The sequence below is a fragment of the Melopsittacus undulatus genome, chromosome 9 (assembly GCF_012275295.1).
Source record: "Melopsittacus undulatus isolate bMelUnd1 chromosome 9, bMelUnd1.mat.Z, whole genome shotgun sequence".
NCBI classification, from domain to species: domain Eukaryota; kingdom Metazoa; phylum Chordata; class Aves; order Psittaciformes; family Psittaculidae; genus Melopsittacus; species Melopsittacus undulatus.
This window is the reverse complement of record NC_047535.1, coordinates 15,348,203-15,369,218: the sequence shown is the minus strand read 5'-3', so window position 1 is coordinate 15,369,218 and position 21,016 is coordinate 15,348,203. Positions and strand designations below refer to the sequence as shown.

At 40.0% G+C, this 21,016-nt stretch overlaps 1 long non-coding RNA gene across 1 annotated transcript; it reads left to right on the top strand.

Moving 5' to 3' along the window:
• The first annotated feature begins 267 nt into the window (after nucleotides 1-267).
• On the top strand, nucleotides 268-4,494 carry LOC115945947 (uncharacterized). Its single transcript, XR_004080124.2, has 2 exons — nucleotides 268-368; nucleotides 4,174-4,494. It is a non-coding gene; the product is annotated as an uncharacterized lncRNA (long non-coding RNA).
• The last annotated feature ends 16,522 nt before the right edge of the window (nucleotides 4,495-21,016 follow it).

Genomic DNA, 21,016 nt, shown 5'->3' with positions numbered 1-21,016 from the left:
AGGTGGGTTCTATGACCATTTGCTCATTGTGCTTATAAAGCTACCTCCCATTTTTAAAGAAGCTCCATACTTGTTTTAATAAAGGCATGAAAATGTCCCAGCAGGATCGCGAATCTACTAACAGCTTACTTTTATCCTTACTCTTTATGGAAGCAGGAAAGGAAATTCCTTTCTAAAGATGCTGACACTCCCTGCTTTCCCTGGACTCCACCAAGGTCATTCTTTGCCTATAAGTGGTCAGCAGTTGCAGTTTGCTGTAATAATGGTGGAAGAGTGGCCACACTCTTGCAATCCTGAGTCTAAGGTCCTCTCCGTAGTACTGGTTGCCTGGGAGAAAATGGAAGAACAAGGCAGAGATCCTTCCCCAGGTATTTCCCCAGTGTCTAGTAATTTGTGGAGTAAATGTTACCTTAAGAAAAGACAATGCTTTTGTGTTCAATAACAGTCGATTATTCTTTTTTCCCTATGAGTTTGTCTACTTGCTTTTGAACCCTTAAAGGTTTGCTCTCCAGACTGTGTGGAAATGAGTTCCACACTGTCTCCTTGTTTCCTGAATATGTAAGCCATGAGCAGTATATAAAACTCCTCCATGATCTTCCCTCGCCAAAGCTTTAGCTTGCATCATGGTTAATTTGCTTTAACCTCTTTGATCATGCAGAGATACTGCTACTGTGGAAAGGAATACCACAGCCTGTCTGTTCTCTGGCAAGCAGCAGTTAGATCCAGCAGCTATTATTGTCTTTAGTGTGAAAGGCTGGAGAAAAGACTGACATCAAGCAGGTAGATGACTGGTACCTCTGCAGGGATGCAGCAGTCACAGCATGGTCCCTTGAACTGACCATGGTCCCTTGAACTGACAGAGCAAGCTGTGAGCTGTGGCATCACATACACTAAGAGTACATGGTACACTCAGCTGGATCTGCCCAGCATGCTGGCAAATACTAGGCTGTAGCAGTGCTCCAAGGCAGGCTTTTCTCTTTAGCCAAGGACCACCAAGTTGTTCTGAAAACAACAGAGAGACCGTCTCACACACCATGTACACTGTCACCATGATAAAAATTAAGCTAAATTTGAACTAGCCTTCTGTAAGTTTCAGTGCTCTTTGTTGTGTTTGGTGCTTTCCTCAAGTAAGTGCATGGTCTGTTTTGTGGGGTTTTTCATTCCAGTTAGGTTGTAGAGTTTCTTCTACATACCTCTGACTTTCAGTAGTCTGGGTGTAAAAGTGTGCTTTTTTTTGTATTAATGTGAGAAGCAGTAGAAAAAGCTATATGCTCCTGAGATCTTTTTTTTTCAGTGATGTTACTTCTACTCCTCCTCCTTTCTTCAGCATTAACTTCTGTTTTTCTCTCTGTCTCCGATGCTGTCATCCCTGAGTCCCTCTAGCAACCTGTAAATTCCAGTTTGGAATGTCAGAGTCTCTGTATGGTATAAACCCTCTGAAACTGATCAAAATCTTGATAGTTGACTCAAAAGTTCCAGGTTTTCTAATCTGTATTCAGCCAAAGTATCTTGTGTAGAGGAAACCGGATAGCTAGAGAATCCTGACAGTGCACCTATGCCAAAAGAGAAACCATTATCCTCGAAGATATAAATAGCTTGTAAGTTAACTTAAATACCTCAAAAGGACTAAGTAAAGCATTTTTTTGCGACCACATTCATGTGCCTCTTGCTGTCACTGAATTTTGTGAGACACATAATTAATGGGATAATGAATGAAGCAGCTACTTCATAGTTCTCCTAAAAGTGAATCAACTTCTTTTAGCTTCAAGAACAGAGGCTTCTGTGAGGGCCATTTTCATTATATTTCCAAAACTGCCGAAATTCTCTCCTCTTCTGACCTATGTAGGAGGAAATCTGCATCACTGTCTGTGGCTGAGTCCTCTGCAGTTGTGCAGGCCTTATTCTGTGTCTCTAAGGCTTAAAAATGGAGAACAGTACACTTAAGCATCTGCTGCTGCTGCAAACTTAAGGTGTTTCATTTTTTCAATTTCGTATTTTTGCAGTTATTGTTTCAATGTCTTCTGCTATGTTTGGGGAAATTGAGAAATTATAGCAATTGCTTCCTATCTAAATTTCATTCTCCAAATAATGGAGAAAATGTGGCCTTGATAAGTTGATTGTTTACATGTAAATTTTGCCCTCTGCTTTGCATGTAGATCTCATAAAGAAGATGACCTGTAGTCCTTATGTATGTGTTACTTATTTCTAAAGGAGCTTTCTTGTTTATCTGATAAAGAACATTCCTTAGACAACAGCAAGGGCCCAAAAGAGATCTGTTTGACATCTCTGACCCTTGGTGAGGTGTTACAGAGCAAGCTAAGGTCATTCCAGAGGTTGTGTTTTGATCCTCTGTCACTTTAGGTCAGCACTGAGTGGAGGGGATTAAGGGATTGTTTTAGCAGGGGGTCCACTGCTGGGGCTAGCCTTGAAAAGAATGTTTGTCATTCCCACTGCCTGCTGTGGGAAATTCATAGGATCACTGCATTGAGTCCTGTGATTGCTAGAGAGTCTTAAGCCAGAAAAAGCCTCAGGCAAGATATTTTTCTTATCTAGCTGTGACATTTCTACAGGAGATGCTGTTTTACTGCGTTTGATTTAGGATACCTGATTCACAGACAACTGGCACATTTGCTGTGCTTTTTATCAAGTGATTTCTTTGTAATCTTAACTTTAGATGGGGGTGCATAAGAATTTTGCCCTAAGTCATCTTCTTGCTGTTCTTTTTGCTCACATGAAACTTCATTTATGGCTCTACAGATCACAATATTCAGAGAAACAGTAGCTTGCCATATAATTTACTATCTGTCCTAAAGCCTGCATTAATTAACTAGCTACCACATTCACGTGCTTAAAAGTCACTTTACTCAACCTGCTAGTGTTAAAAAGCTGTACCAAACTGTGGGTTTGTCTTGAGGGCAGTCAATGCACAGGAAATGGGAGATTCTTCTGAGGTACAGTTCTGAGACCCAGCTCTGGCATTGTTAGCGTTGTACTGTCAGCTGGGTGCTCAGCCTCCTGTTCTCTCTTTCAGAAGTTCGGCCTGCCCAATGCAAAGGATGCACCCAAACAGCATGATGCAATATAGCCACAGGTAGAGTAGCTGTGGTGAGAAACAGAGTTTATTAACTGGTGTGGTTCAGGACAATGCAAGTTTTTCCACTTCCAAGATCTGAACTGGTCTGTGTTTTGATAAAGCACTGTATCACTCAGTCCATATCCAAAAGGCACTGGGGTAAAATCTTTTCCCAATTCTAGGATTTTAAATATATACATTTTCTGTGGCTTCTCATTTGAATGTAAAACCGTGTTACTTTATATAGAGATCTCTCTGTCTGAACTTCTCAAAGTGCTTTCAGATTACTAGCAAAATTCTCCACTGTGGTCTCCTTTGTCACCTTCTTTCTGCTTCACTTTATGTCATCCAGTGGCTGACGGTACTGCAGTCGATGTCAAAGCAAAAACCTTCTGATTTCATTTGCTTTGCACTATACTTATATATCCTAATAATAATGAGAAGTCTTCTGATTTAATTCTGCCTACTAAATTCTGTGATTAAGGACAATGACAGGATGGCATAAAAATCTATGAATCTCAAAAGAGCTTTGCACTTGAATATTTCGAAAGCGTTCTAATTAGATCTTTAGTATATTGTAGCTTCATAATTTTGCATCTTGTATTGCTCAAGCTATCAGTTTCTAAAAGCTATTTGGCACAAACTCCCATTGATATTTCAAGAAATTAGTTGTATGGCTTGGAAACAGACTCACTCTCAAAACAGTCAAAAGGAGTCAGTTTTGTGTCTGGAAGACAGATTCAGTGTAACCCATCTAGTTCACAGGTAGGAAAATCGTTGTTTTTTCATTGCTAATTATGTTACAGAACTGGTTTCTTTCAACGGGAATTTATCATGAGATAATCCCAGTATGAATCATTTTGTTTACCAGACAGGGTTTTTTGGGGTAATAATCTAATTGAATCCTCTCAAAAACTTATCACCTCAAATATATCCTATTGTTGGTTTCCCAGAGCTTCTTCATTAATCCTTCTTTCATGGGTTTCTCTCTATTACCCTTGATGATTGTTCATCCCTCATTATTGTAATCTGTCTTCCTGTTGTGAAGGCCTATCAATTTAAATATAGAATTCCATTTTCTCTTTCCTTATGCTTTCCAGAAGCACAAGCATTTGAAAGAATGCCTGCATTTGGGTTGCAAGAATGAAGTCTGGAAGGTGTTAAAAAACATGAAGTTATTAGAGGCCCATGTTGCTGCCCATCACCACAGAAGGTCAACATATTCCATGTAAAATAGCATGATCCTTGTGGAGCAGCTGTGATCTTCAGGGTGTGTTCTGCCTTGCCCTTTCATATAGTTGCAAATGGGAAATAAATTAATGTAATAAATTGGTAGCTTATGCAGTCGGAGAATTATTGTATTGGACTCGTGCCTTTTAAATGATCAGTATTGCATCTACTGGCATTCTGTAGTCCAAGAACACTGTTCCATAACTGTTGTCTCTTTCCACATCTCCTACTAAACTGTTACTCTGCAGTTTATTATTGCAAGAAAACATAGCTTTTACTGCTGTCAGCTGTCACATTAGCTCTAGCACTGCAGGAGTGAAAGTGTCAAGTACAGGATCAAGTCACTCTGCACTGTACTTACATCTCAAATGGATGGATGGCACCATAGGCTAACCTTCCTTTTTTCATTTCCCTCTCATTATTTCAGAATTAAGCCACATGAAACCTACCCCCAGATATCTGCCTGCTGACCAGAGCTGTTAAATGCTGGTGTCAGGGAAATGAGCCTGGCCTGACTGGACTAATTAAGTTGGCCAAGACAAGTGAGAATAGCTCAAAGATGAGTTGCAGTGGGAAAGGCAAGGAGTAACATCAATTTCTTATGTATAAAGAGATATATATATTCATGTATTAAAGGAAACCAGCAGCTCCAAAATACCCTTGGTTAGTGAATGGCTCCACAGGCAGTCTGCTCAGGGAGCAAAGTCTGGAGGTTTGTAAAACTGACTAAAAACTATTTGAAAACTGGAAGCACCTTTTTTTTCAAGACTGTTAAAGGGAATATGGGACCATCCTAGCAGGAGGGCCCTACACAAATTACTTTACTCTCAGGTAAATGTGCTAAACCCCTCTTCTGGTTTTCAGCAATTGAACCAGACTGCTTCGGCTCCAGAGTTTTTACTGTTGCTGCTGATTTTGTGTGCTGTGTTGATTATGATCCACCACTTTTAGGGTTCTTCTGTTTTTATAGGAGCTAAGAGAGTTAAATAGCAATGGTTAAAAAACTGAGCTGAGCAAACATGAAGCTGAAATTCCCATGTCTTCCTTCCTTGGCATGTCATTATGGAAGGCTCTGAGAGAATTGTGTTTCATGTTGCATCAATGTTTCTTGTAGTATAATCCACCTACTACTTTTTGCAAGTGCTGATAACTCCTGTCTTCTAGCTGAAGTCCCATGTGAGTAAATATATTCTTCCTGCCTACAATTCCTCTACGGTTTCAATTAAATATGTTCTTCACTTCCTGAGTTAAATTATGCTGCCAATTCACAGGCAAGTACCAACTCTACCTCTGTTTTGGATGAACAAACCCCAGAAACGGCAGAGAGGGAACGTTTTTCCTTACAAATTTAGTTTTTAGCACTGTTCCCTATGTCTCTTTATAAGGTTCAATACACAGCTTCCTTGCAATAAGAAGAAAATACAGTGGGAAGCATCTAGCTGAGACATCACTTATGATCAGCTGTCATGAGCAAAGCAAGCTACTGGACTCAGGGTCTCATCAGCATTTGTCCTACAGCAGTTCCGTGCTGAGCTTTGTATTGTCTGGTCCTTATCTGAAGAAGAATAGCTTACCTCTTTTATTCATTTTTTTTCCTTTTCTTTCTGTACTACTGCACCAAAAAAAAACGGCACCAAGGAAAGAGAAATGGTTATTTTTTCGATGTTACATGATGCTTTTCTATGCCTCGCTGGGGTCTTGAGCTAAATACAGAAGTCATGAGAGCAAGGTAGGGAGTGAGTAGAACATACAGGAGGAGATGTTCCAGCAGCTGGATCACTATTCTTATGTTTAGAAGACCTGAGTCTAAGTCCTTTCAGGATAATGTCTGCAGTAGGTAAGTAACATTTGTTTTCTGCACCTCAGCTACTCTGTTCTACAGTAAGGCTAACAGCAATGCCTTGCTAGAGCTTGCTGTAGAGAATACCAGCTCACCCTGGTTTCAAGGAGATACCTGCTGGGGTGGAATCATTGCAGCACTGATGCTCCACTTTTTTTTGCTGAGGATGTTGGAGTGTGGTTCTAGCAATTGCTATTCCAGACCATTCAATTCTCATTTCTTTGGTCAGAGAGTATAAGGAAGGGAGAGACCCAAGCTGGTGTGGTGGTCCTTCAAAGGACTGGTGAAACAGTGAGTATTTTGGGCAGAGTGGGGAGGGTGTTTGGGTTTTTGCTTGCTATTTCTCCTTCTCCACAGAAAATGCAGAAGATTATTTGCATGTGTGTGCACAGCGGGAGAAAATGCCCAACTGAGATCCAAACAGAAATGAAGCAGAACTTACAAAGTTCAAAGCTGACACAATCTAAGTTCTTGCTACTGTGATGTGTGTGGGGGTGTCCCTTTTCTTCCTTTATTAAAAAAAAAAAAAAGAAAAAAAAAACAAAAAACAACAAAAGACCGAACACTTACTTTTCTTTGAAAAATGTATGCATTTAAATCAGCCCACTGATTTTGGTGAAGTCAGAGAGAGATTTCTGTTCCCAAAGCCTGTTTTTAATCATCAGATGAATTTTGAGACAACATCTGAACATTTCAGCACTTGTGGTCAGTTTTCCCTGCCCAAAAAACTAGCGGTTTTTGCAGACATTCCATAAACACAGGAAGCTTTGACTGTGTCTCTAACAGATAGGGAGACAGAAAAGCAAAATACACACAGTATAAAGGCAAAAGCTAAACTTGCCATGCTAGCTCAGAGGAATGTAGCCCAGAAGTCTGTCTCTATAGCCAGAGCCAGATGTTTCAAAGAGAGTAATACCCAAATTCTGGAAAGTACAATTCTGACATGACCTGCCTGTGATTTAGATTTCTTTGTAGTTACTGACTTCTCTCCCTGAAGCATGGGACTTTATATTCTGCTCGAGTTCATTTCTTTGGAGAGGGCAAAGGGGCAGAATAGAGGGCTAAAAAGCTGTGCTGTGCAAATTCCCATGGCATTTGGATTTCTGATGATCTCATAACTGGTCCTAATATTTATCTACTGAAGTAGTAGTCTCATTTTTATTCTGCAACTGTAAGTTTCATGGATTAACCATGTTTTATCTGAGTTCTCATTCGTTTTAAAATTGCTGTCTTCTAGCTCCTTCCTAAATGTCTCCTATTTAACATCAGAGTAGCCAGAAAGAAAATCCTGACTATCTTTTTTCCTGACCCACTTATTATTTTTATATAGCCTAATTGTTGTTAGTCGCCTTTCTAAAAGAAACATTTATGTTCTTTTTACGCATGTTTTTTTTCCCATAGAGAAGTCTAGTTCTCTCACCAGTCTCTATCCTCAGCTGTGCTCTTAATCACTTTCTCACCAGAGCTGAAGCCACTCGTACAGGTGAAGGTGCCCCTTTCACTTTCAAACAGCTCTTTAATAATGTAGTGATTTTCTTTTCCACTTTTCCACTTAACATTTTTTAAGCTCAGCAGACCAGTGAATAGAGATTTTAACCAAACTGTCAACAATCAGCCCCCTTGAGTAGCTGTCCTCAGTTATCAGTAGGTGAAATTCAGAATGTTTTTTCTGAAGTACATTACTTCTCTCTGAGAAGAATATGCCCAATGTTAGTCTGTCACTTAGTTCATTTCTACCCAGTTAGAATTACAGAGGAGAACCTTTAACTGGGAAATCTTCAACCATTTCTGGTGATTTTTGTGAAGAAGTTGCTCTTGTTGAAGTAGCTGAATTGAAGGGCTTTTACCTACTCTGAATTTAGGGTTATGAATCAGAATAATTTCATATATTTTTAGAATCAATACTTTGATGAGTTTTCTCATTTTCTAATCTCTTTTCTAAAATTCTCTTTTAATGATTTCTCCCTTCTTTGTCAAACTGAACATGTCATCAGTGTTTGCCTGTTTGTCAACAGAAACCCCATTCCAGAATCTTTTGTTCTGTAGAAAAGTTTCAAGCTAAAAAAAGTAAAGATCTTTCATGATATTGTAAAATATTGGTGGTGTTAAAATAACAATGGAAACCAGGAAGAGAACAGTTTTACTTTGCAGTAATGTGTGTATTCCTGCAGACTTTTTGGATTTCAGTTGCACCATCCTGTGGTGAACTCCTCTGTAAGAAGTTTTGTTCCACCAGGAGAGAGCTGCTTAATTTTGGGTTTGGTTTTGTTTTACTCTAACTGCCCAGTGTGAACAAAATCAAGTTAAAATACTGTATATTCTACTGTATTCTACAATTAGGAGTTATAACATCCAAGGTATTGAATCTTTAACTGCATCATCAATATCTTGTGTTCAGAAAAGAAATTAACTTCTCATTACTGAGTTTCTGCTGGAAGCTGTTAAATTTAGTTTGGTCAAACTATCCATTAACACTCTATCCTGTTTCCACTTAAAATCTGCCTTTGGTGTATCCCTACCCTATCCTGCTCCTGCTTTCTCATATCAGCTCAGCCTGAAATCTGGAAATTCCTGTTTCTGTGACTAATGGACGATGAGGCAATTCCTCCCTATGAGCTCTGCATCCCCTGCTCCTTTGGGTGTGCTTTGAAATCACTTAATAATAAAGAACAAAAGACTCTTGGCCCTCCACATTGTTTTATTAAGCTTGCTTGCATGATAGCTTTAACACTGAACCATCATTTTCCTCTTTCCAATCTTAAGCCACATATGGTAAGTAGAGAAATACCAGTCAGTGTAGTTAAATGGCAACATAGTAGAGAAATTGCATATGTTAAAGCAGTTCTAGTGATGAACACCAAAACCTCATCTAAAAAGAAATCTGAATCTGCTGTTCTCAAGGGACCTGTCAGCAACCTTGGAGGACTCCCTGCTGACAATCAAATGTCGTCTGGCCCCACCAGTTACATGTTAAAACTGACTTAGACGGGGTTTTTCAAATGAGAAACTTGCAGTGTCTTTGAGGCCTTTACTCCGCTGAATCGCTGTTTTCAGTGGTATTTTTGGCTAATTCATATACCATAAGCTTCTATGGGAGATGTAGTCAACACCTTGAATGCAGGATGCCCAGCTAGGTCACATGCAGATTTTCAAAGGCAGGAACAGTGCAGCGAGGCCCCTTTTCCCAGTATCTCCAAGTGGAACAAGATGGCTCTGTGCCACCAATGTCCCTGACCCCAAAAAGGTTTCACCTAGTCCTGAAGTTTTGCATTGTACTGATGAAAAGCTTGAGGGTTTGTGGCCAAAGATCACACGTGTTGGTGCTGCAGACACAAACTGGAGCTTTTGCTTGAAAATTAATGGAGTGGGGATTCTTTTTATTATATATATATTTTTTATTTTGGCATTATAATTGGGTGTGGGTAATTAAATACAATATTTTAACAACTTTGTGAAAGTAAAGGACCAGTATGAGTAACTAATACAGCTGTCAACATTTCTATGCTGTTTTTAGAGGTTTAATATGCAACCACAGAAATTCATTCCAGGCAGAAACTTGGCATTAAAAGGTACAGTCCAGGATTATTTTGATTTTTTTCCTTAAATTTGAATTTAATCCATTTGGCCATTTTTAAATAGAAAAAAGACTTTGTGTTTTTGAAGGCAGAGATTCCTGACATAGTTCTGGTTTCAGAGGGAATATTTAGGGAACTAAAAGGGCTGCAGGACACTGCCTCCTACCTTGCCCCCATTCTGCCTCTCTTTAGCAAAAGTATTTATGTGTTGTTATGTTCTTTATGTTATGTACTTTATCACAGCCTATGATAGGGATAGATAAAAGTGTAGTTGAAGGTTTATTTTTCCTCATTCATTTTCATTCAGTTAGGCATTTGCAAAAGTCTGTAACTGGTTCTGCTTGTTGACTTTTATTGCAGTGGATGGTTTCTTTGGGAACTGATGGAAAATGACATCTTGGTTATACATTCTGTCCTCAGTGATGGCTTTCTGTGCTCACGTGTAATGTAAATTAAACATCCCACGATGTCCTGAAAATTGTTATCTCTCCCAGTCCTTATAAGTGTCTTCCACAGGCAGGTCATTTGCTCCAGAAATAGCTGAAAACCTATTGTGGAGGCAATAGAATTTATCTGGTCCTAATGCTCTTGTAACCACATTTCTACTGCAAATTTCTATTAGTCTGGGCAAGAAAAACTTATCTTTTACACAGCAAATACTTCATGACTTCATTTAAAATAATAAGGGAACTAAGAAAAGGAAGAGGAAGAAAGACAAGAAAATATCTTCTTCATTTAGAGAGAGATTAAGAAAAGCAAAATTAGAAAATTCTCTTACTTATCAGTGGAGAAGCCCCAAATGGATGGTTCCCTTGAGATTCTGTGAGCTGCAGAATGCTCAGCAGGGAAAATCACTCACTGATTTGTTCATATCTTTTATCAGGAGTGTCTAGTTTTGCTTTAAGCAGTGTAGGTTCTCTGCTGAATTCCAGTACTGAGTAACATAAACCCTGAGATTTTTTTGTAAGTTCAAACAAAACTATGTGCCATGAAGTAACAAAGAATCCACTATTCTGGACCTGAGTTTTGCTTCATGCATTGCCTGTGAACTTAGTGTTACTCATTACTGTTTTGCAGCAGCAGCAGTTGCCCTAAGATCAGAGAAAACATGTACTGAGGAATGAGTGCTCATGTTCAAATCATGAAAGAAGAAGAACAGAACTGTAATCACTGTTTTACTGACACCCAGAGTATGTTCGCTTTGTCAGAGGTTGCTCTGACAAAGTCTGTGGCAAAGCTGACCAGAGTCTGGCCTGCAGTCTAATGCCTTGTTAGTCTAAACCTTTTGTCACCAGCTGTATTAGCTCGAATACAAGAGTCTATTAAAGGAATTGGTGTGGTTCCATATGGTTTCCAGTTCCAGTGATTTTAAAGATACTTTGCGTTGATGATAATTTTTCACTAATATTTTCTCTCTTCCCTTGATACTGATGCTGAGATATGCTGTACAGATTGCTAGAAATAATTAGGATATATCCTTGCTACACCAGCAGAGTAGTGGAAGACGGTACCTACTTAGATTGTGTACAATTCTTGCAGTGCAAGTAGCATTTTCTTAACCAGTTTCAAACTTCTCACAGTATACACACTCAGAAACAGAAGCACAAAGCAGGTAAGTGGCATGGAAAAGCCACCAACTGGAAATCAGTGACAAGCTCTCACTTACAGTAGGGTTCCTTCCTTCCTCCTGATCCCTGCAATGTTACATGAGTTTCTATAAAACTTATAATTAAGAAAATCATGTCATATTTTTAGAATCCAAACCATGCAGTTACATTTGTCCTTGCTTACCATGTTTAAAGAACAACATTCAAAGCTCTTACGAAGCGTGGCATTGTCATTTATTGAATAAATAATTTATTTAGGGGGAAAAAAACCCTCAAAATATTGTCCCCCAAAACATTTTGTCAGAATGCTTGAGAGCTGAATGTCTTCATGCTTTGAAAACCAGTTTTTAAAGAAACTGCGTGCAGGAAGGAGTGAAATTGAAAGTCATAAAAAGTTCAAAAAGGACAAAAAGAAATAAAAAGCTTATTCTCAACACCAAGCTCCTACACTAATACTAGAACTGATTCACCTCAGATTGGAAGCAGAAGGATCCTATTGGTTTTGGTTTAAAATATAGTTTTCACTAAAATGAAATATCCCATATGTAACATTTCAGACTATCTTTAATTATTTCTGTTTTTAACATGTGGTGCTAAAGTGTATTACATCTCTTTTTTGTAGAGCACTCACCATCCAGAACTAGGTATTTTTCCTCTGTGTCCAGCTTGAGGTTGTATTCTGTAGAAGAGAAAGGATCCTGCAGATGCCTTATGTAATTGGAGAAAACAATGGCTGTGCCTGCTCTGCGTAGGTTAGCTCCATATTGTCAAGCCCAGGTTGAACTCCAAGCAGAGATGGTAAGCAGAGCTTGGTCCTGGCAGTGCTGTAAGTGCTAGTTAGCCTATATACTTTTGTGTACTAATGCAGCCAAACTTCTTCCAGTTCTGACACTTTCTTGGGGATTTTCACAAGGTGTTCATTATATGATACATACATGCCCAAAGGATCTGCAAAGTGAACCTGGCAATAAGTGATGCTGTGGGAAGGGGGAAAAAAAGAAAAAACCAAAACAAACCGAACACTACCAGTTAAGTTTTAAGTATGTTTTTGTCTTGAATAGAGGAAATGCATTTATACCCCAGAGTATTACAGAAACTGGGACCTGTATCTTGCTTTATATCAAATTTGGAAAGTACTTAGTGTGAACAAGAAGGACTTGTGTGGTGTGTATGATGGATTTCTCTGATTTGAGAGGTTGTGGAGAACAAGAGAATGAAATGAATGCTCTGCTTTTGCAAGGAAAGCAACTGTAAAACAATTTTGTATTGTGAAACAGCACTGACAAAAGCATGGTGGATGGCTTTCATAATGCAAGTTAAGGTTTAGTTGCTCAGCAGGAACCTCAGCTTCTGACACAGGATTTATTTTAGCAACCCAACAGACTTAAAATGCAATTTACCTGTTATACATTGAAATTCAAATATATTAGTAAAATGTTTAAAAACTCACCCTTTTTTTCCTTATTGTTCAGTTGGCATCAGTGTGCACATGTTACAGACCTGCTGTATGTTCCCAGTTTTATTAATAAAAACTCCAGCAAATGAGCAAATGCTGGCCAGATCTTGCCTTATAAACCATTCAGACTATCACAGGGGCAATAGGAAAAACTAGAAGCTGCCTATACAAAGTTGAACTGGCAATTTGTCAGGGACCCAAAAACTGCCTCTTGTTTTATACAGCTTAGACGCATAGCAGTTGTCAGTTTTCAGCAAGGTCTTTAGAAGCAGCAGTTGTTGGCATGCACAACCTCATTCTGTTGGTGATGAAAGGAGTCAGAATGTGAGGTCCTACTCATCTCTATAGCTTGGTGAGTGAGTCCAGAATATCTAAATCTCACTAACTCTCAGCAATTGTATTTTGAAGCCTTTACAGCTGCATGCTAAAGAAGTGGTGAGCAGCCTACAGCTTCATCAGGATTTGTATTTGATATGCTGGTGTCAGAAGCAGAATGTAAAATCATGCAGCCTCTGTTAGAAATCATCATCCTTTCCCATAAACAGTTGAAGTGAAATTGTAATCAACGAAGTAAGACAAAAAGGCCACGGGGGATTCTGCCTCTGGTTAAATTCACTGTTGACTGTGCTGGAAAAGTGTGCAGTTGATTCTTTGTAAAATGTTCACTTCAGCTATGAACTTGGAAGAGTCACTCTGGCAGGAAGGCTCCAGTAAAAGTCAAATTCTTCACTAAGCTGCTTGTCCCTGTAGACAAATGAATGTTAAAATAGCTTCTCATGAAACTTTAGCTTCTGTCTGGCTCCTAGCCTGTTACCCAGATGTAGCAGTTATGCCATTTGAGTGCCAGTTTTCAATTCTACTTGATTAACAATTCATGCAGACCATAGGATGGTTGAGATGGATGTTAAACACACTGACATGCACAGGATTACCACTTCAGAGGGTTTTATTGTTGACACCTGCAAGCTGCTGTTCTGACCATTGTTACAGTGGCAGTGATTAGCTGGGTGATGTGTGACACCAGGCTCTAGGCAGATTTCAAACCAGTCTATTGCTCAGTAAAATTGATCTGGGAATTTGAAATACAGAAACCATTCTGCCTTCAGAATGAAAAATAGCTGTGAGCTCTAATGTTCTGCTATGACCTTAATGCTTGAAACTGCCATCTGCATGCTGAAATATGCATGTTGTGATATACTGCATTAGCTATAGCAGTACCTTTGCAATGGGCATGCAGAGGCTGTCATCTCTGGTATTACCCAAGGGCTGTTGTATGGGAATCCCATGGCAGCCTTGTAGCCAACATTCCATGTATCTTTCCCAAGCAAATGGAAAGCTATTCATATTGGCATCATGGTATGTGAGAGAATTTTAACTAACTCAAAGATGAAGAAAAATGAAGAAAAATTATATTCTTCATGGAATTTGACATCTTGTTATTTCAGATACTCCCTTTGCATCTGGTAATTTGGTTCGTGTGTTAGACTCAAAAGTATGTTTTCTGAGGGATGAGGAAGGTATATTCAAATCAAAATTAATCCTAGGAAAATTATCCTGGAATTACATTTTCTATTAGATTGGAGCAGGGAGGAGCATGTAAATGTAAAGTATACAGAGCTATGAGTTCTGTCCAAACAGCTTTCCAAAGAAAAATATAATGAAGACTAATGGGAGCATCGAATAAGTTCTTTAACTAGAAAAGCATTAACTGCCAAGTAACTAGTGAAAAGTTTCAGAGTTACAAAAAAAAAAGAGGATACAAAGCTAATGATAGATAAATATGGATTTGTAATTTCAATGGACTCGATTTATTGTGTTTACTACTCCTGAATCTCATCTGTCATGTTAGTAACATGTCAAAGAACTCAATGACATTAAATGTATGTTTGCTGTCACGGAAGATATGAAAAAACAAGCTGCAGTGGTGGGATACATGGAGATAGATGTCAAAAGGACAGAATTAGCACCTGGATTACACTCTTATTTCCTTAACCAAGACTAAACACTTTCACAGTTCTCTTGCTGTGGCAGCAAGTTTCAGGCTGTACAAATATAAGGGGATAAAGTATTGTTTGTTCTGCTACATGATGAATGATTGTTTATAAAATCAGGCTGAATGCATCTTTCTTCTCTTTCTTTCCTCATAGAGAAAAAGAACTCTGAACAGATCAGAGAAAAAAAAAAACAACCTTCACTAGGTTTCAGTAGAGAATTTTTCCTTTCTTTCTATGATGTCTTTGCAGCTCTTTCGTGTGTCATCTTGATGGCCATTAGAAAACTTCAGCCAGACGTGGCTGAACAAGAATTGACACTATGCAAAGGCACAATCGGTTGGGTTCTCAGGATTTTCCTACCAGAAAGGTGACTATTCAGATAAGAAAGTTTACTGTCTTCCAGAAATAACCTCCTTACATTGTGGGTTTACATAATGCATTTTGATGGTCTAATTACTCACTTTCTGGAGCTATACACACAGTTTAATTGACATAGAATAATTGCTGAAGATCAAGTGTAATGATAGCTCTGTGATCAGAAAGTTTGTTCTTCCCAGACCCAAAGTCACACAGTGGAAACTTCCCATGCTGGTATTTCTTCTTGGCAAGGAATCCCTGAAGATTGTTACCTAGCTTCCTAGATCATCAGTCATAGGCAAGTAGATTTTAGGCTGCATGAACGTGCATACTCTCCTACTTTGTGTCCAAATTCAGATTGTTGCGTTGTTGTGTGACACATGAGAACTTCCACAAAACAAAAACTAATTCCTGACAGAACTGCTCATACACCCCATCTGATTCACTTCCTGGAGCAACTTCTTTTATAGCCTTCTGTACTGCAGTAGTTGCTACTGCTGCATGTTCCCTGGGACATGAATTCAGGACATTACTAAAACACTTTCAATTCTCTCAGTTGCAGCCAAGAGAAGGGAAATAACTCTCTGCCCTGGTATGTCTCTACAGCATCTCCCTCTGTATTCTTGTGGGAAGGGGTAGACATCAGAAATACCATGAAGTTTCCCGTCTCCTTTTTTCCATTCCTGCTCTGTTCCACTACTTACTGTCTTTGTATATTGCTGTACCAATAAGATCAGTAACATTAACTGTTAAGGATACGTAATGGTAACTGTTCTTTGTTCTGCCAGGGGGAAAAAAGACAACTGCCTGAGAGAACTGCAAAGCTATACTTCAGTACAGCTTGCAATCATGTAGATGTCGCAGTAGATGTTACAAAGATAGTGTATTTATCTATATATAGCTCCAAGGATTGGCAAATGAACTACTTAACAAGGATGGAACTATGTCTTTTGAAGGTATAGGGCTGCTTCTTGTCCAGGACAGCGGTTTTTTCGACAGTATTTTTCTCACTCTGCATTCCATCACACTGGGTCTGATATCATTTGGCACAGTGTAAATCGAAGGAGATCCATGAAATTTAATGCAATTTCTGCACAATGCTAAGGTTATGATTGGCCTCTTTGACCAGGAAAGTCACTTCCTTTAGGATTTGCTGATTCACAGTTCTTTTCACCTTGGTGTCTGGGTACAGCTCATTTTGGTCTGTCTTTTGGGTTTTTTTTCCCTCCCACATTACTTATTACTTGCACTTTTCTGTCACTTGTCCTCTTCACTGTTGTTGTTCTCCCTTTCATAATACCACGATTTAAATCAAAGTGGATTGGGTATTTTTTTACAAGGCTTTTTTTAAACACAAGATTACTGAGGTCAGATTCAAGTAAGTGACTTCATAGAGACTTCACTGAGTGGAACATAAATTCAACAATCTATAAATACAAGCAAGCAGTTTTAAATTATCTGTTTGTCCTTTTTTTTTTTTTCTGGCCTAAATCTATAAAAAGAAGGATGTGGGAAAACATCTTACCAAAAGTGATCTTTTTGTTCCCATTACTTGTTTTCTGTTAATTTTCATCAGAGAATTACATTAATAATTCAGAACTACCAGGTAAAAAAAAATCTGATTTAAAAGGGAAACACGACACAAAACCTTGGGAGACATGTTTGCTCAGCTGAAAGTAGTAACAATAGTGTCATTAGGGTGAAAGGAGTCTTGGAGGGAGAAGGGAGAAAGAAGACCTTCTCAGAGCTATTTCAAGATCTTAGGTCATGAGTTAGGTCATAAGCTTCTTAGCATTTGGTGTGGTATCTGAGTAGACCCTTGGATTATAGATCAGGGCAGGTGCAGAAGACTACTATAAATACATTCACCCTTGAGGAGTTCACAGAATTCTTAAATGACAAATGGGGCAGAAACATACTCATTCTGAAGAGGTAAATAATTAAATAACTTTAAAAGAATTTAAAGCTTTGTTTTCCAACGAGTCATCCAATAGTTCTCAATTATAAAAGCTAAAATGTTCTTCACCATTACCTTAGAAATGTTATAGAAAGCCTTTTACAGAGTTACAGCTTATATTAAGCATGACTGGCATGTTCAGGGGTATTTCTGTAGCCATTTGCTGCCTACTGAGCTGTGCAGAGAACTGACCATCAGGATTCCTACCTTCTATTTCAGGGCTTCTTCTTGCCATAGGGCTGCAGCATATATGCCCAGTTCCCCTCAGGGGACATTTAGCCATTTATATTCTTCTTAGAAATGTTCTCCCTCAGCTTCCTCAGTGCAAAGCTCCCAGAGTTCCGTACAGGATAAAATACACTAAGTGTAGTGGTAAAACCTGCCAATATCCATCAGTATCTATGGTTTTATTTGTTTTCCGGGTGAATACAGATGTTTTCAATTCCCCATTTTTTGGTGATATGCCACACTCCTGTTGTTGCTCCCTTTCTCCAAAATGAACCTTCCAGTTTTAGGAGGGCTACAGAGGCCTCAGAGACCTTTGAGAAATTAGGTCTGTATTTTATTTGTATTTGCCTCCCTGTGAGGGAACACTCCACTTTGCAAATGACACATACAGGCTTAGGAGTTCACTCTGCCTGACCTAATTTGAATCCTTAATCATCTTTTAAGAGGCATGTTTCATAGAACTGGCAGAACCAGTTGTAATATAAAGTTAGGTGTCATATCCTGCATATTCCTAAAAAAAAAGAGAAGGGGGAGGAGAAGAAGGAGAAAGGAAAGGAAAAGCAACTCCAAGGGTACATTTGAAAATTTTTTCAAATGAATGTACTCACCTACCCTTTTGTCTGTTACCAGATTCAACAGAGTGAACTCCCTTTGACCAGACCGATTCATGCACGAAAAAGTACCTCCTTCTCAAGGCAAATTTCTGGCTATATCAAGGGATATATGACATGACAGAAACATCATGATAATAAAAGGGTTCCAGCCCTGCTCTGGGAAATAATACCATATTGTGAGTAAGCCTGAAGTGCAACATCACCTCCTCATAGGAGAAGCAGTGAATTTCAGAATCAGAATATCCTTCAGGAATACCCTTGTTTCAGAAACAGAAACATTGTTTCAGAACAGAAACAGCTTTCTCTGGTTCTTTATGTGGGCTGTCTTGATTTTCTGAAGAGCCTGATTAAGTGAACAGCATTCAGGACAAGTTCAGTGGGTACTTCCGAGAAGCAAAGAAAACTGTTGCTGGGGAGTTACCTGCACCATTTGTCAATGAGAGAGAGGAGATAGCCTGTGGGGGAAAAAAAGGTAGCAGGTAACATTACAGAATGGATATGATGTCAGAAAAGCAAAGTTTGTGCTGCCGCTTTGTTTCAGTATGCAAAACCAATCTGTATCCAGTCTTTCATCACGTATCAATTAAAAGGGAGAGACTATCCAAGCTAGTTTATTTCCAAGCCTATCTTTCTTAGCCAGCTGGAACAGAAATTTCCAAGCAGTTGAAATTGTTAATGAAAGGTATAGCAAGCATGTTGATACATGTCTCTACTTTTCATGTTCTCTCTACAAGGAAAAGAAGAAATGAAATCACCATAATCCAGTGCAGTCCCGTAGATACAGGGTTATCTTGATACAAACAAAGCTTTAACTGGACATTTTGAGGTAAGTGAAACCTCAGTATTTTGTTCTGCTGCAGAGGTGGTAGCATCCTCCAGGCATTTAAAAGAAACCCCTTAGAGTTTCTTTCTGCCCAAGTCTCAGTTTCTCACGTATCCGAGAGGCTCCCATGTCATGGCTAACATTCTTCTAGAGAAATGGAGCTGCACGAAATTCTTTCAGAGCCTATCAGCACCACTCCCAAATTAGCCAGACAGGATACTGTTTGTTTAATTTCGCAAGACATTTGCTTTCCCGAAGGCTAGAAGAGCTACTTGAGTGAATTTCCAGCCATGATACCCTACACTTTTTAGGATTTTTTTGTAGCAGAGGAGTAAGTTCTCCTAAACTAGGAACAAAACATACTGGTACCTAATGGGGACCTACAAGAAATATGGAAAGGGACTTTTTACAGGGGCACATAGTGACAGGACAAGGGGGAATGGTTTTAAACTGACAGTGGGGAGATTTAGGTTAGCTATTAGAAAGAAATTCTTCCCTGAGAAGGTGGTGAGGCTCTGGCACAGGGTGCCCAGAGAAGCTGTGGCTGCCCCATCCCTGGCAGTGTTCAAGGCCATGTTGGATGGGGCTTGGAGCAACCTGCTCCAGTGGAAGGTGTCCCTGCCTGTGGCAGGAGTTGGAACTGGATGCGCATTAAGGTCCCTACCCTTCCAACCCGAACCAGTCTGGGATTCTATGATCTCATCATGCAGTCAGGTTGTTGAGCAATATGTAACTAGGTGTCTTTTCAATAGTCACTATACTTAGCTCAGAATGGCCTTAATCTGTTCTAACTGGCTATACGATAAAAAGCAAGACAAGTGCCAAGAGAAAAACAACACTTTGGAGTTGGCAGCAACTAAATCTGCAGACTTTTCCAATACTCTCTTGTTTGGCGTTTTTAAGTACTCTGTGATGGTGCAATGCTGTTTATATTGTGGTGGGCTTAAATAGTGTATTTTCCAAACTGATAGATGGGGATAAATGAGTAACATTGTGTAGAAAAGAGAATTTCACTCTCTAGAAACATTTTACTTCATTATTTTTACTATTCTCATTACTATTTTACTATTATTGTCATAGAGGGTTGGCTGTTCAACCAGTGCAGAGAGAAATCATCTTTTCTTTAAGTAGGCATAAGGAAAATTTCTGCTTTCCCAGTGGTCTCCCATGCTCTGTAGTATCCATGCACGTGAATCCCTGTGCCTAGCCGCAAGCCTCCCTGAACTTTATCTAGCTCATAGCTGAATCCAGAGTGTGGCCCTCCTCAGGAGTAGGGGGAGATACCTGTTGGTACCTGCTCAGGGGGCTTTGCTGTCTTGTAGAGCTGAAGGTTCATGGTGCAGGCTGTTTAAGCTCTACAGAAGCTGGCCTCCTTGCAAATCTAGCCCTCACTGCCCTGGCAAGTACGACAGGCCGGAAGCTGTAGGACATTCCCTCCTGCTACAAAGTAACATCAGTTTAGCCCATCAGTGACAGCACCAGGGAGGAATTTTCTGCTGCAAGTACTAAGTGCAGATGAGAGACTGCTTAATTTTCTCTTTGTGTAACCCAAATCCTTTGGGGCTTGTGCACGTCGATGTACTTTCTGCACTGTACAAGGGAGCTTGTGGCACGGGGACAGAGCATGTTGGGTCTTGCTCACTGTGCTGAGTCTGAGAGACCCACCAGAAGCAAAAATAGGTCTCCACTTAATTACATGTTATTTTGTTAATTGTCTCTCTGCTGCCTGTCTCTTGCTGGTGTTGCAGGTGGAGGGTGAGAACCACTTCTCCAATCCGTTTCTTTGTCCCAGCTTCTCTTGGGCTCCATCCCTCATGGCTCTGGCTACCCCCAGGAGGGCAGCTGAGCCACGGCTGTCCAGCTGAGGGGTGTTGTAACTCTCCTCTGCCTTTTCTATTTCAGTTCAGTGTTTGGCCTCTTGCATGTCCCTCCCCAGCGAGGTACTGCAGAGGAGGATGCTGGATGTGGGGAGCACTGGCAGCCCTGGCAGCTCTGCTCTGCCCCGGCACGGCCTTTGGAGGAGTAGAGAGCCATCCCGTGTCCCCGATGGTCACCTCCTAGGGGGTCTGTGTCGCTCCTCAGCCCCTTCCCCCTTGTGGGAAGCTCTGCCCTGCTCTGACCAACAGCGTTGGTGCTCGTCGTGCCGGGCACTGTACTGCCCGGCCCACACTGGCACCCGAGCCTGCTGCAGCCTGACTTCTCAGCAGAGATGCCCCTTCCCATTCTTCCTCCTCGTCCCCTGCCTCTGGCTGCCGAGGGAAG